At 50.9% G+C, this 16,627-nt stretch overlaps 1 long non-coding RNA gene across 1 annotated transcript in view; it reads left to right on the top strand.

Annotated features, from left to right (window-relative positions):
• The window catches only part of LOC119967414, a 41,158-nt gene extending 25,075 nt beyond the window's left edge, over positions 1–16,083 (top strand). The window contains exon 3 of the long non-coding RNA XR_005460981.1: positions 15,496–16,083. This is a non-coding gene — a long non-coding RNA (uncharacterized LOC119967414). The remainder of the gene's footprint in view (positions 1–15,495) is intronic.
• Positions 16,084–16,627: the final 544 nt, after the last annotated feature.

The raw sequence follows: 16,627 nt of genomic DNA, 5'->3' as shown, positions 1-16,627 counted from the left end.
AGTATAGCGAGGAGTGTAGCACAATTTTTAAATGGCGTCCAGATCTCTGGAGCCCCCGACGGAACCCCCTACCTGCTTCCAAGCCCCAACTCACTATGAAGTGGACTCCGGGCGCCTCGCACCCTCCGAACACCTGTGCAGGGCACCCCACCACCGCCCCCTTCTCCCCCTATCGGCACCACGTGAAAAATGTCAGCTTGGCAAGGCCAACCTGGTACCCTGGCAGTGCCACATGGAAACATTGTCAGTGCCAAGCTGGCACCCAGTTGGCTCTGCCAGGGTGCCATCCTGTCCAGAGGGCAAACACCTGGGGTCCGCAGAATCCTCAGGGAGACCCTCGTAAATGATATTCCATCTGGTCCATGTTTGTGGAGATCAGTACTGAACGGCGCTCTCCCGAGGATTCCGAGGCAAAGAGGATAGTTCCCAAATACTCAAGTGCCTAGGGAAGCTGCATATTAGAGTGAGGCAAACTGTCTTGCCCTAATATGCAACTTGCCAAAACGTTATCCCAGCCACAATGGGTGGGATTCGCATCGCAACGTCGCGCAAGATTGAGTTAAATCTGGTGAGGCGTTGTGAGCCAAGTAAATTCCATGAGCGGGTCTCCCGCTTCTAAAGGCCACGTCATGCCATGGAGTGCTGCCTTTTAGGCACAGTGTGGCTGTTCAATCGTGTCCGTTGAGTGAGCACCGTTCAGTACTGATCTCCACAAATGGGGAGGCCTGGGGACCCCCTCATAGTGAGTTGGGGCTTTGGGGAGGCGTTGGGGGGTTGCGTTGGGGACTCTATCAGGGCGCCATTTTCTCTTGCTACACTGAGGAGTTCTGGCGAGCGGAGCTCCAGAGTGCACAAAACGAGTCTATGTGCGCCCTCAGCCGGACGTTCTCCACTGTGGCCCCCTATGTTACCGGGGGGGGGCATTTTAAATAGCGGGGTGTTTCTCAGCGCTGTGAATGCCAGGAAACACACAGCTAAACACACTAGCTATGGGACTTTGTTCCCATTTGGTTAAATCACACCCCATGCCTTGAGCCAGGGTTGGGGACTGGGAGTGCTTCCCGCTGCGGCACCTGGCCGGAAAACACACCAAACCTTTTGGCCTGGCCTTATTAATTATGCACCCAAGTATTTAACATCCTATTAAGTGGCCTGGATGGTGCGTAGTCTGCTGTCGTGTCCGAGTGCCAAATCGAAAAGACACAACATCACTGAGCCACTAATGAAGAAAGAAGGTGGATTTCTTGAACAAAAGGATCGCTCTCTGGGAACTCTAGACTGGAAGATGGACCTCCTGCGAACAAAGTTGGACCTGCAGGAACATTCTGAGGCTGGAAGATGGACCCCCTTCAGGACGCCGAATCTGGAAGGTCCACGTGCTGTTGCTTCCCCCACCCATTGCTGTGGTGTTGTGGGGTCCAGGATTGCAGGTGGCCTCCATCTTGAACTCCTCGGGCATTGTTTAGGTGAGTCTCGGCATCTGGTGTTCCGAACATATTAAATGCCAGTGTATTTTCCCACCATCATCACGGACAATCTGGGGTGTGGTCAGGACATCATTCGCAACCCACTAACGGGATACAAATGAGGTTCATACCAGCCTGGCAGACACCAGCAAAAGGTCCTGCTGCAGGTTCACACTGGTGTGAAAATGATTTCTGGTCCTCCCTCTATCAAACATTCCGCCCCAGATCTCTCAGTCTGTGGACTTATCCTCTATTTGGAAATTCAGTACCTGTGCAGGGTGTCTGTTTTAAACATATGTTGTACTCTCTGGGAACGAATGTTCAATGAAGTGGATATGAATTTGCAACATTTAAGTTGTCTCATTTTAAATAACAGCAATGAGGAAAATAAATATATGTCGCAAGTTCTTGGTCTAAGAATAAAATATTATAAAGAAGCCTCCACCATGACCAGAATTGGAACGTTTGGGCAGAGTACAACATCACTTGGGCAGATTTATGTTTCCCTTACAGATCAATATTTTCAAAAACTGCATGTTCTATTTTTTTCTGGATACCCAGTCAAACTAATATTAAGAAAATGGAGAAAGTCAAAAATGTACTGAGCCCATGACACTTTTCAGAATAATTTTAATAAAGCTCATTTCACAAAGACATGACAGCCTTGTGAGTTCTCAGCGAAAAAGGTTTAAAAATATCCTGTAGAGGTAAGAAAGCTTCCTGAAAGAAGGTGCAAAAGATAGTTGAACTCCTACAGGAGTTTGATGCCAAACTTCAACAATTACATTAATCACAGCTCTTAAAATTTTTACATCTGAGTTCTTCCATTCTCCTCACACAAAATGTTGTATTTACAGTTGAGCCCAAAAAATATATGCTCAATGTTGATTTGGTTTATTCTACTAATGAATTGTCTTTCCCTAACATTGTTCTATTTATGGATTGTATCCATCAGCTGCCACTAGGGATAGTAACAACTGTTGGCCTTGCAATGCCCAGAGTTGATAGCAATTATAGGCAGGCCGCTGGTTGACTCTTCTCGGCTAAGCCCAGGGCAGCAAAGATAATTGTAGTAAGTTAAATCACACCAAATCAATTAGGATTGGTATTTTGCTGCAGGCACCAAGACCTCGACATCCGGGTGAAAAGCGCACTTGTTGGCAGCGGTACTGCCTCAGCAATTTTACCCCAGGTGGCATACTAAGTGTCCAATGCTGAAGCTGATTCTGATCATCCAATCAGCAGCCTTGAAGCCTCCGCAGCGCCATTGGGAGAGGTGGTGGCCACTGAGAAATGAGACCTTGGGAGCTTGGACAGGTGAGTTTGAAAAAAAAAATGTTTAAAAATCAGAGAGGGATGAGGGGCAGAGAGGAGACCACTCAGAAAGATTGTGAGGGCTGCAGAGGTTGTTTTGCCTGTCCGAGGCCCCTCCTTTGGGCTAGAGAGCCTCTGATGACCTCCTGGGCTATTACAGGGCTGTCACTTCCATTTAGCTGGCAACTCCCCTCATGTAGGGGGATTAGCCCTACCATAGGCAATTTGCTGATAGCTTGGTAAAATGGCTCCTAACTTGAGTCTTTAATGATGCTATTCTGCTGTTCACATCTTGTTAGTGGCCAGCCTCTCCCGCTGCTTGTAAAATGGTCTGGCAATGGAAATCCACCCAACCGGTTCCCTGCCATTTTAGCAGCGTCCCTACTTCTAAGCCCCCCTTCCAGCTACTTCTGAGCCTGCCTTCCAAGGCCTTGTAAAATCTGAGCCAAGGTATAAACCTGGAACTTCCTTAATAAACTTGCTGAGCTAATGATGGGGCCCTGAAGCATCAGTTTGAAACATATTAAGAAGATTCACAAAAGTAAATTATCCTAAATTATTGATTGGTTGTTTAATATTAACGGGTATTTTTTCAGTCCGGTTTAGTTTCTCTTTCATAGCAACATGAAACAGAATTATAATTAAAACTGGACATTCATGCTGATAAATCTTGGAACATACAGGACACGATTCTCCCAAAAGGGAACAAAGTCCTCTAGCGAGCGCGTTTCCCAGCGTTCGCAGTGCCGTCACCGTCATCCTCCGTCCCACGGACAAAATCTGCTGATATTGCCTGCCCAGGGCCAACATTCTGTCAGACCCTTGGACAGATGGAGGGGGGGGGGGTAGATGGACAGAAGGGAGGAGGGACAGGGGAGGATATGAGCGGCTATGGGAAAGGGGCAGTACTTTGAAGGGGCAGGGTGGGGGAGCTACTGTTGGCCAAACCTCTTAGTTGGTAAATCTGGAGGTGATGAGGTTGTCCCAGGTGCAGCAGCCTTGCAACGCACGTGGGATGGCCTGCCATGCCAGCATGGGCTCCATGCATGGTTCTTCCTGGCCATCCTCTTCGTCAGATAAGGTCTGGTGTTCTTTCTCCTCCTCCAGCACGTCTCCCCTCTGCTGCACGATGTTGTGGTGGACACAGCAGGCCAGCACAATGTTAGAGACCCTAGAGGCTCGGAGAACCCCGGCCCTTCTCTCTCCCCGTAGTGATTCTCCACGTCGGTGCAGGACGCGGATTTTGATTATGGCCAGAGGCCTGCGGCGGGATTCTGCGGGAATCGATGGGGCGGGCAACTCCGGCGTGAAGGAGTGCTGTGAACCACTCCGGCGTTGGGCCGCCCCAAAGGTGTGGAATCCTCTGCACCTTCAGGGGCTAGGCCCGCCCCGGAGAGGTTTTCACCATGCCGGCCGGTGGGTAAGGTGCTTGGTGCCACGCCAACCGGCACCGAAGGGCCTCCGCCGGCCGGCGCGAGTTGACGCATGTGCCGGAGCACCAAGGCGTCATCCCAGTGCATGCGCAGGGGGATTCATCGCTGCGTTGGCCATTGCGGAGGACCTCAGCGGCCGAAGCAGAAGAATAGAGTGCCCCCCACGGCACAGGCACGCCCGCGGATCAGTGGGCCCCGATTGCAGGCTAGGCCAACATGGGGACAACTCTTGGGGCCAGATCATCCGCGCCCCCCCCCCCCCCCCCCCCCCCCCCCCCCCCCCCCCCCCCCCCCCCCCCCCGAGGACCCCGGAGGCTGCCCGCGCAGCCAGGTCCCGCCGGAAAATACCTGGTGTAATATACGCCGGCGGGTCTGCCTGAAAACAGGCGGCCACTCGGCCCATTGTGGGCCGGGGAACCGCCGTTGGGGGGGGGGGCGCTGCCCGTGGCCGTCGACCGGTGCGCCAGAGAATTCGGCAGCCGGCGGGGGCGAGATTCACGCTGCCCCCTGGTGATTCTCCGACCCGGCGGGGTCGGAGATTCCCGCCCCGATTCTCTGCCTGAACGTGATTCATGTTTGTGGTGTTTTGAGGCGGAGAATTTCACCCGTTGTTTGGTCATGCTCCTGTGGTGCACCTTGGGATGTTTCGCTACTATTTAAAGGCACGAGATAAATTCAAGTTCTTGTTCCAAGTGAATAATGAGGTATTTTATTCTACCTTCAGCTAATTAAGTTCCTCACTACTTTTGCTTTTGGTTGCTTTTCAGCTTTTCTTTGGCATGTGTTTAGCAATTGACATCCTCCCTGTGCTTCCTCGAATGCTTAACAATGATTTCTGGATCTGGGAAATTATAATGGGTGGGATTCTCCGTCCCGCCGCGCCAGTTTCTTGTTGTGGCGCAGTGGGATCCTCCGTCCTATCAGCCGGCCAATGGAGTTTGGACAGCCCCACGCCGTCAGGAAATCCAGGGCGTGGGTGCGCTGCCGGTGCAACGGAGAATCCCGCCAGCGGAGAATAATAATAATCATCATCATCATTTATTGCCATAAGTAGGCTTCAATTAAGTTACTGTGACAAGCCCCTAGTCGCCACATTCTGGCGCCTGTTCGGGGAGGCTTGTACAGGAATTGAACCCGCGCTGCTGACATTCTGCATTGCATAATCCAGCCCAATGTACTTTTAGTAATCTGGAGCAAAGATATTTGTGCATGTTTTAACACCACCTCAAAAAGATGGTTCAATTTTGTGTTAGTTACAGTCTCTCAGCAATTAGTTGTGTTCCCTCTGCCACTGACTGGCTTCAGAAAGAAAAGATTGTGCAGCGCGTGATAGAATTTGACATGTGCCTCATAAACATGCCATTATTGTCCATTCACCTGAAAAGAAGAAATGGACTGAAACGCACAATTTGCTTTGAAGTAAATTGAATCTGTTGGGAGGGGAAATTAGAATTTGCTGATACCCATCCAGAGTCGGGGAAAAGGGCGAAAATCTCCGACCTCCCATCGGGGTCGGAGAATCGCCGCGGCGCCGCTCTGACACCGGGACGCCATTCTCCGATGCAAAATGGGCGCCCGTGCATGGTGCCCGGCTGCTTGGAGAATCGGCGAAAACGGTCGCAGCAGCGATTCTCCGCTGGAGCACAGATTCTCTGGGCCGAAGTCACGCCGGCGTGACCGGATGCTGGCTGATGCTGCAGGAGGAGGCGGGTGTGGAGCGGGCCCCGGGGGGGTGGGGGGGGGGGGGCTGGTTGGGAGCCCGGGAGGGGGAGCGGCACGGCCATGTCTGCGGACGATGCGGGGAAGGGGGCCACATATCCGGGGGTTTTGGGGGCCCACACATTCAGGGATTGGGGGTAGGGAAGGAGCGGTGGGGGCAACAATGGCTGCGGGTGGCCACGTCCCGCCATGGCCGGTCGGATCCAACGGCCAGACCCAATGATGGCGGACACGCGGCTGTCCACCCAACCCGTTCGCTTCGCGACGCAGGCAGCCTGGCCATCCTGACGTGTGCCAGACACCCGCACACCCCCCCCCCCCCCCCACAAAACTGGCGGCCCCCACCAGTGGGTATGTCCAGGGCGGCACACGGGAGCCCCCCGGTGCGGGCACTGCCACCAAACGGTGGCCCTTGCAGAAGGGACAGGTCTCAGGGCACCGAGGGGGAGGGGTGGGCCGCGTGATGGCAACCGGGCCGGCCATGTACCCCATGGCACCTGGTTGTGGAGGGTTGTATACCAATGCTGAAACCCTGTCTATCCCACCCCCTACAGCGCTGTTGGCTGCCGTGGCGGGGGCAGCTGCCCTGCATGAGGCCCAGTGGGAGCTGGAGCACGGGCATGACAGGGAGGTGGTGGAGCCTGCTGTAGAGCAGTGGGCTGCAGTGGAGCACATGCAAGTTGCCCAGCCTGCTTGGCCACACGCCCGAGAGGCACAGGAGGAGCACCACGCAGTGCGGGAGCCACAGCAGGAGGATGACGAGGAGGAGGAGGAGGGTGTGCCACGGCCACAGAGGCATCCGATGCGACAATGTGTGTACTGGCCCCGCATGTCCTTCGAGGGCCTCCCAGACAGGGCGTGCAGGAGGAGACTCTGCCACACACCTGATGGCACACCAGGCAGCACGTGGGACCGAGGGACATGCCCTCCCGGTGGCCGACAAGGCGCCGGTTGCTCTCAACTTCTTCGTAACGGGGTTGTTCCAGTCACCGAGTGGGGCCCTGTCTGGCATCTCCCAGCTATGGGTGTACAGGTGCGCCCGGGCCATCACCAACGTGCTGTACTATATCGTGGACCAGTACATACAGTTCCCTGTAGACCGCGCCCCTCGTCAGGATGCCTGCGCAGCGGGTTTCGCCACTGTTGCCCAGATACACATGGTGCAGGGGCAGATCGATGGAGTGCACATCGCCATGGAGGAAAGGGTCATGTGCTTGAACAGGAAGGGTACATATTCAATGAACGTGCGGGTGGTCTGTGACCACAGGATGACGATCCTGCACGTCTGCGCCAGGTACCCTGGCAGTGCGCATGACTCCTTTTATACTCTCCCAATCATTCATCCCCGCCATGTTTGAGGGACAACCCCCCGCCTGCGGGGTTGGTTGCTGAGCGACAGGGGTTATCCGTTGCGGCCGTGGCTAATGACGCCTAGCCGGAGGCCACAGACCGACGCGGGGCGTCGCTACAATGATGCCCATGCAGCGACCAGGAGTGTGGTCGAGAGGTGCTTTGGGCTGCGGAAGTTGCGCTTCAGGTGCCTGGACCGCTCTGGGGGGGGCGGCCCTACAGTACCCGTCGGAGAGGGTCGGCCCCATCGTCGTGGTCTTCTGCGTCCTGCACAACATAGCCTAGCAGAGGGGCGATGTGCTGGAGGAGGAGGAGGAAGACGGTCAGGATAAGGGGAACTCTTCTCCAGATGAGGGGGAAGCAGATGCATGGGGGATGGATGGCAACAGGAGGCAGCCCAGCACTGCTTGCTGGGCCAGCAGCCATGGGTGTCGCTGGTAGCTGCACGTTTCGGTGACTACGGTGGGGGTCAGCAGTGATGGGCATGGGCACAGACAGCAGAGTTTGGCACCTCCCCTACCACCGACCATCCTCGCCTCCCCCACCACCATATCGCCCGCATGCATACGACCTGTCCATGGCACATTCACCTGTGGCACAATGGGTGGGGGAAAACGGTTGATGGTGTAAGCGGGTCTGGTACAAGCATGGAGGATGATGCTAGTCCGCCGTGCGATGGGCTCCGAGCCATACATCGTTCGACAATGTCTGACTCATGGCCACATCAAGACCCTCCACCTGGGGTGGACCCTGCACGCGGCCCAGACACTGCATCCCCTGGCGTATGGCTGGGGGCGGGTTGGCATGGGAGAACCATGGGGGGGATGCGCGGGGCCGCACGTCACACACACCAGAGCTCAACTTCTATCGCAGAGCCCCTCGCACATACTGGCACACAGTCCCCACCCGCATCGGACAGAGTACAGAGGCAACTCCCATAGGTGTGGAATGTGTATAATAACAGAAATCCTGTACACGTGCACTAGCCCATCTAACTATTCCTTGCCCTGCACCCGTGCCAACTTGCTCATCAGTGTCTACCTTTCTGGCCATACGGGCCCTATGACTATGTCTCGGCTTTCCCCCAGACGGTACAGCAGAACTAGAGGTGGACTCATAGAACATAGAACATAGAACAGTACAGCACAGAACAGGCCCTTCGGCCCTCGATGTTGTGCCGAGCAATGATCACCCCACTTAAACCCACATAACCCGTATACCCGTAACCCAACAATCCCCCCATTAACCTTACACTACGGGCAATTTAGCATGGCCAATCCACCTAACCCGCACATCTTTGGACTGTGGGAGGAAACCGGAGCACCCGGAGGAAACCCATGCACACACGGGGAGGACGTGCAGACTCCACACAGACAGTGACCCAGCCGGGAATCGAACCTGGGACCCTGGAGCTGTGAAGCATTGATGCTAACCACCATGCTACCGTGAGGCCCCCTTTGGCGGCCTGTTCCTGGGGCATCCCGGCCTGGATGGGCTAGGCTGCACCTCGGGCATTTGGGATGGCGTGGTGCCACCCTGTTCTGCCTGCTGCCCACTAGATGCATCAGGGACGGTTGGGGGTGGGAAGAGTCCGAGGTGGCCGGCATTCCGGCACCCCCCCCTTCCAGGGCAGGCCGGAACGGGTCCAGCATCTCCTCCCCCCTCGGGGTGTCCAGTGGCCCCCGGGGCTCTCCATGGGATGGGGCTGCGAGCGGATCCAGCACCCAGGGCACCGCCATCACCTGGCGTTGCCAATCCTGGAGGCCTGCGCTGGTATCGAACAAGGTCTGGACATTCGACGCCATGGAGCTCGGAGTTCGCCATCCCTGTCTGGCTCTATACAACGCCATCCATCACCCGGGCAATGGCGCTGATGCTCTCAACAATGGCCTGCTGGGCCATGGACTGCTGAGACCTCGCGCGCCTCTGCGATGTTCAGCTGGCCCTGGCTCATGGCTGCCTGAGATGGCAGCCCTGTCCTGGGCCGCGGAGGACGTGTGCACAGATAGCCCCACGCCCTGCAAACTCAGTCCCATGCCCGACACCGTCGTCACCATTGTCTCCAACGTAGACGCCACCCGTGCGGTGTTGGCCTGTGTGGCACTCATGACCGGCACATTTCCTGCTCCTGGACGCAAATGCCCTCTGCACTTGCGTCTGCAGCTGCTTGAAACCGGCCATCACACTATCAGGCCCCTGGGTCCCTGACTGCATTGGGTCTATTGGTGGACGGGGGAACTTCAGGAACCAAGGACCTGTGTGAGCGGCAGGTGTTTGCCAGGGCTGGGCTGCCGTCCGACCGTCCAGCCCCTCGGCTGCTCCTATCTCCACCTACTGTACCGAAGCGGCTGTGTGATGCACGCCAGTTAGTGTCCCAGAAGCCTCATCACTAAAATGGCCAACCGAGGTGGGAGTATCTGCGGTGACGGAGGGTGCAAGGAACAGCTGTGACACAACCTCAGTGTTTTCATCGGACCTGCGGTGGGGGGGTACCCTGGGGTGCCATGTCCCGTATGTTCGTCCCTTCCGTGGTGGTGTCGTGTTGTGTTTTTTCGTACCTGTCTGTCCCCTGTGTGCTGGTGTCCTGCCTGTCTGTCCCCTGGTGTCCTGTGTCATCGTGTCGTGCCTGTCTGTCCCCTGTGTGATGCTGGTCTGGGCCGGAGGGCTGTTGTTGGAGCTGCCTTCCCCCATCGCTGCGAGAGTCCCTGTGGGCTGGCCGGGGGCGGTGTAAGGCTGATGCGCCCAGTTGGTCTGCGTCGGCTGGCCGTCCAGGCGCTGGATGAGGGTCGGTGTCTGTCAGGTGCTCCGGGTCGGTCACTGCATGGCCCTGCGACACACAATAGACCATCATAGTTAGGCAGGTGGAGGGGAGTGTGGGTCGCTGTAAGGGGTGAGGGGAAAGTGCGCTGAGGGGCGAGGGGCGATCTCACTTGGTGGTGCGCCCTGATCTCAGTATGGGCAATCTCCCGGTCCTCGGGTGTGCCAGCTATGTCCAGTGCCCTCTGCTCATGCACGGTGAGGGGCCGCAAGTCCGGTTCACCCCCTCTGGTTCGGGCACGCTCTTGCTGGTTATGGGCGCTCTTCTCCGGGGGGTGAAAATTAGAGCATTGTCAGGTGGTCTGCTGCATGCAGTTGGATCTATGTTGGCATGGGTGCACAGGGCACACGGCCAACAAGGCTTGCATGGGTGGCTGCAGCCATGCGGGTCACGGCTGTGGTTGGACTGTCGTACCGTTCCCTTGGGGAGGAGGTGGATGCTACATATGTGGGGGGTAGGGGGGTTTTACATGTGGGGGTAGGTAGGGGGCACATTGCCGGGTACTCACCCTGGCTGCCCTCAGGTCGTTGAGCGTTTTGCAGCACTGCTCGCCAGTCCTGGGTGTCAACACGATGGCACTGACAGCCACGCCCACCTCCCTCCACCGATGCTGGGGCAATTTGGGTGGGACCCTCTGGCCAGGTCCAGGATACAGACGCCCCCCTCCTCTCCTCGAGGGCATCCTGGAGCGTCTCCAGGCCATGATCGATGAACCGGGGCGCTGCTCGTCATGGTGCCATGTTGCTCCATCAGCAGCCTGTGCGCTCGCATCGCCCTATGTGCGATGTGGCGCCATTTCGATTGCGTTGCGCCGCGCCCCCGCGCTTCCCACCGTGCCCCTGCTGGCACCCTTGTGCAGAATGGGGTCCCAACATGGGTGCCGACCGTGGAGTGAAAAACACTCGCTTTGGCGCTGGCGCCGACCCTGCCGTCGGAGCGGAGAATCGTGCCCATTATCAGTGTCCTCCATACTGTCTGCATTCCCCCCCCCCCCCCTTAATAGCTCAGAAATGAGACTGCCATTTGAAGTACCACATTGGGGATTTTTTTTGTTCCAAACTGAGACTTTACACTGACTGAAAGTGGTCAATTGATTTTACATGAGAAATGTGGCAAGGGAATGAGCTAATTTTCCTTGGGATTGATAATGCTCCATACAGTAGTCCTTTGTCCACTGGGATTCAGACTATTCAAATTTATTTTGCAAGGGATACGTGTTAGTCATCACAGAATGAACCTCTGCCGTTTGGGAGTGTGATTGTTCAAACTCATTTGGATTGTGACTGATCTCAGCTGTTGGGCAAATGAGAACTATATTTACATTCGCTATTGGTCCAAGTGCTGATACTGGTTTGCTCAGGACATATTAATCCTTTAAGAAATTTCTTAGAATAAATAAATAAATATTGTGAATCCTGGGAATCTGAACTAATAACAAAAACACCAAATGCTGGAAATTCATAGCAGGTCAGTTAGTATCTAAAAGGGAGCACATCAGGTTGTTTCATTTGACGTCTAGTGCACAGCACTCTTTTTATGTGAATTGTATTGTTTTGCAGGTTGTTTGACTTCTGTGAATAATATAAATAGCAGGTGCATCTGGTCCAACCATTGCGAATATATTACAAAATAAAAAAAAACATTTCAAGCCATTTTACATGTTTTCCTATTTGCTCCTTTACCCCTATCATGGTGACTGCAGTTGTACGAGATATAATAACTTGTTCTTGTTTTCAAATTTCTCCCAAAAAAGTTAACGTATTAATCCTTGTTTTAAGTATTTGCTGATCCTAAAAATTGTTTTGGTGCAAGTTCTTGCCTGCATAATTTTCTATGGAATCCGATTGGAGGAATCAGAAGCAGCAGGTATTGCCTTGTCTGATGACCGACCAGTCAATTCTTAAGGGATATAACAGCAGCTGTATGCACAAATGCTTGCTTTGAGCTGGAGTCTGCTGTCTTGATGCATCTCATCAGCTGTGTGTGATGGTTCTGGGAATCCTTCTAGACTCTAGGTGGACCTCTCAGACAAATGGCTCCAAGGAAGAATATAGCTTCTAGCATTTTGAACAAGTCACATGACATTGTTTTGCGCATGTTAACCTTTTTCTCAGAAATTTTGTATTTTTTAATGTTCTACCATATAACAAACTTAACTGAAGAAATAGGTCCTCGGTATATTGTAGAAACCATCATGGAATCTGTAAAGACTTCTTAATAATATTTTCAGGATTCACATTGGTTGCTTTTCTCTTTGTGGGTTTGGTCAGCAGCTTATTCTGGATTTCTTGTTTTTATATGTTCTTTTTTTCATTAGAAGGTAATCTGTCAGTTTTCCCCAAATCCTGTTTGTGCATTGCAACTTTTTAGTCATCAATTTGCATTGTTTCAGGAAAGTGAAACTTCTGGTTATCAAATTGGGAATACATAGCAAAGTTTACTTGCAGGTAAGTTTAAGTCTAACAGTCATGTGACCCTCCCATCACACCACCAAATGCGAGAGACACGTTATATGAGGGAAAAGGGAATAGATGGTTATGCTGGCTACGCTCAAGATTTTAAAATATAGATCAATGAATGGATGTATAATTTCTCTCTGCCATTTTCTCCCCAGCTGAGGGGATGGGGTAAATAACTGCATCCTTCATCTCAGTTCTCTATTTAAGCTGTTCTTGAAAGGATTGACAGGGGAAAAAAGGCTGAGGGGGTGATGAGAGTATTCTAAATTATGAAAGGTTTTGATGGAGGGGATACAGAGGGAATGTTTCCACTTGTGAGGAAGAACATAACGATGGACTAACAATATAAGATAGTCACCAAGAAAGCCAACAGGGAATTCAGAAGAAATTTCTTCACCCAAAGAGTGGTGAGAATATGTAACTTGCCGCCACAGGGGCGGGTTGAAGTGAATAATATAGATACATCTCAGGGGAAGAAAGACAAGCATATGAGGAAGAGGGAATTGATGGTTATGATGGCCTCACGGTGGCACAGTGATTAGCATGGCTGCCTCACAGAGCCAGGGACCTGGATTCAATTCCAGCCTTGGGTGACTGGCTGTGTGGAGTTTGCACTTTCTCCCCGTGTCTGTGTTGGTTTTCTCCTGGTGCTCTGGTTTCCTCCCGCAGTACAAAGATGTGCAGGTTAGGTGGATTGGCCATGTTAAATTGCCCCTTAGTGTCCAAAGTTGGATGGGGTTACAGGGATAGGGTGGGGGAGTGGGCCTACGTAGCATGGTCTTCCGAAGGGTTGGTGCAGACTTGATGGGTCAAATGTCCTCCCTCCGCACTGTAGGGATTCTATGATGAAAGATGGCAGGAGGTTCAATTGGAATATAAACAATAGCATGGACTAATCGTGCTGAATATCCTATGTAATCATATAAATTGGTCATTAGCCACTGAATAATAGTATGTCTGATTTCTGCAACCTCCATTTTTCTATCTTTCTTAAAGTCTCAAGGTAGCATATAATAGTTCCAATGAATTTACACTTGGCTTTCCACAGCAGTTTATGAAAGTTTCAGCTCAATTGCATTGTTTTTTTCAAAGTAATTTGCTTGAAATTGGTGCCAGCAGTACAAAAAATGGTACAATTCTAAGGACAAATTACATTCCCCGCAACTTTGAGTTTCTGTGATCTTTTACACTTACTTTTAAAACAATGCACAGGAAACGGGCTCCACCCACAAAACTGGCCACGCCACCAGGATGAGTTGGCCATTGGAAATTTTCATTAATTGCATCAGCTGTGAGCCTTTGAGGAGGCTGCAATAATTAAACTGATTCTGCAAGGACACTATTAAGATGTTTTTGAACAGAATTTTTCCTAACTGACTAAGAAACTGAGAACTGTACCCCAATATAACCAAGATGCCTACAGTTCTGTAAATTTTTGAAAGTTGTCTTCAGGTAATTTAAAATCAGATTATTCACAAGTTGTAACTGTGATTCAATATGCTTATGTTGTGTGATGAAATGAATGAAAATGAAACAAAATGAAAATCACTTATTGTCAGAAGTAGGCTTCAAATGAAGTTACTGTGAAAAGCCCCTAGTCGCCACATTCTGTCACCTGTTCAGGGGGTCTGGTACGGGAATTGAACCGTGCTGCTGGCCTGCCTTGGTCTGTTTTAAAATCCAGCTCTTTAGCCCTGTGCTAAACCAGCCCCTGATAAACCCACTTTCAGCTCTGTCAATCATATTAGACCAGGTTACAACTCTTAAACATATAAAATGATGTTTTTTAAAGCCAATTTATTTGCCCCATGTACAGTTTAGAATGCTGCCCAATTGCACTGCTTCAGGCCAGATTTTGCATTTGGTAATATGCAAATGAGTTTGAAAGGAAACCTGAGGGAAAAAAATCCTCAAAAACAACATTATTCTGGGGTGAAATTTACACATCAACGTGGATGCTCGGGAACTGTACAGTGGATTTATTAAAGGTTCTCATGTACCTTGTGACAGGATTCTGTTAATCAAAATCTTATTCCGTAATTACTCATATTCCAATTGCGTGGGTGCATGTTTGTTATGGAATTTGTTTTGCTTCAAGCATAACAAACTCCCATCTATTTCCTCCCATGAGTGTAGGTTCTTTCTCCTGGCAGCTTAATTAATCTTACTAGTGGAGAAAAGCTCTTGAACACCTACTGCACAGCGGGATCAATAACTGCACTCAGTAATAGAAAAGGGTGTCATAGGGTAAATATTTACGTGCTTAAATCTCTTTAGATCAATAGGAGAGGAATTGGTGGGAAAAAAGTCATGATTGAGACTTAATTGGAGATTGCTTGATAGGTACAGAGGTCGAATACCATTGAGACTATTGAGTGACAGCTTTGAAAACAAAAATGAAACATGCATTCAGAAAAGAGTTTGTCATTCAGCTTGTTTCTGCAAGGTAGCACAGAAGGAGGAGGTAAAATGTGTCAGCATACGTGACCTGTTTGGAGTTAAAGTGGCCCTGCTGAGGGATCCAGGTACAGAGTGTGTTGAAAACTGTTACTCTACCTCTGGGGTCAAGGTTTGGAACCATATAAATCACAGAGAACGATAGGCTTCTGTCTGATTGCTGCAGATGGTCCAGAATGAAACACATTTGGTATTTCCCATCAAGCTGATGTCGGTTCTGTATTGACATCAATTGAGAGGAAATTTTGGTGCACTGTGACGCCAACATTTAATCTGATCCAGTTAGTTGGCTGCCGATAACACCATGTATCCGTCAATACAGAACTTTAGACCATCAACTTTCGACCAACTATAAAGTTGTATTATTCAAGGGTATGCTGGGGTTGATAATGGCTCAAGGGACAGACCAGATGATGTATTGCATTGAAAATTGGGATTGAATTGATCTTCCTGATCATCCATTTATGCCATCCTTCTAGGTTTTCCATGGATCCTCTGGCAAAGTTACAATGGAAGATCTGGAGAACCCGTAGGAATGTTCAACCCCCATGTGCCTTTACATCTACAATTTAGAGTTGATCCAGTGCAGTCACTTGGAATAACTGTTAATAGCGTGTGGTGTGCTACAAAATAATATGCGGGTTTAACCTTTCAGTTGGTTACATTAGAACACCTTGGATATGCTGTAATATACCTAATTCCACATAATCTGTACCTGGATATAACATTGTAGGAAAGGCACATTCTTTTGGATGAACATGTCTTTTTAAGGTGTTTGCTGTTCCTTGTTTTCCCAAGCTGTTGTATTTTAACAGTGTTTTTATCAGATGGTCCATTCCGCTGGCTGAGAATTTGCATTTGGCAATTACTTGGGAGAAAAACAATTAGAGGACGACAACAGAAAAATAACATAAAGATCTGTTCTGGAGAGCATTATCAAACTTTATCTCATCTGAAGTTTTCATTGTAACATAGGACATTTTTGTTATGTAACATGTGAAACACGTCTCTATTTTCGTTGGCATAACACTTCCTCATCCTCAACAGAAACAGATGTTTTGCTGAAGCTGGTAAAAGAGAACCAGATCGACTTTTGCACGGATTTGGTCCCCTTCAACCAGCTGCAGCTGTACATTAATCACCACACTGAATGTCGCAGCCATCACATGAAAATTGATGCCCACGCTGGAATAAACATTACGTCTCAGATATCTGAAGATGAGCAGAGAAGTTGGATAGAGTGGAACCCATTATCTTCTGGACTGTTCTACTCCGTTTGACAAGAAGCTCTTGAATCCAGATGCGGCACACCAAACAGTGGAGATTTTTAAGCCCAGATGTTAATTGTGTTCAAGGCAAGCTATTTATTAATTCATGGGATGTGGGCTCTGTGGGCGAGGCCAGGATTTATTGTCTATCTCTAGTTGCCTTTGAGGACATGGTGGTGATTTGTCTCCTTGAACTGCAGCGGTCCTTGCACCAAGATAGAATGTCCATGTGTCTTGCTTGATGAGGTGTACTTGCAGGCCAATGATGGGACAATAGGATACCATGCAGCTGCTTACCTTTAAAACTCGGACTGTTCTCTTTAATTTCATTCAGGAAATTAAA

The sequence above is a fragment of the Scyliorhinus canicula genome, chromosome 1 (assembly GCF_902713615.1).
Source record: "Scyliorhinus canicula chromosome 1, sScyCan1.1, whole genome shotgun sequence".
In the NCBI taxonomy this organism is placed as follows: Eukaryota; Metazoa; Chordata; class Chondrichthyes; order Carcharhiniformes; family Scyliorhinidae; genus Scyliorhinus; species Scyliorhinus canicula.
Note: the sequence above shows the minus strand (reverse complement) of the source record. Positions and strands in the feature narration are given on the sequence as shown.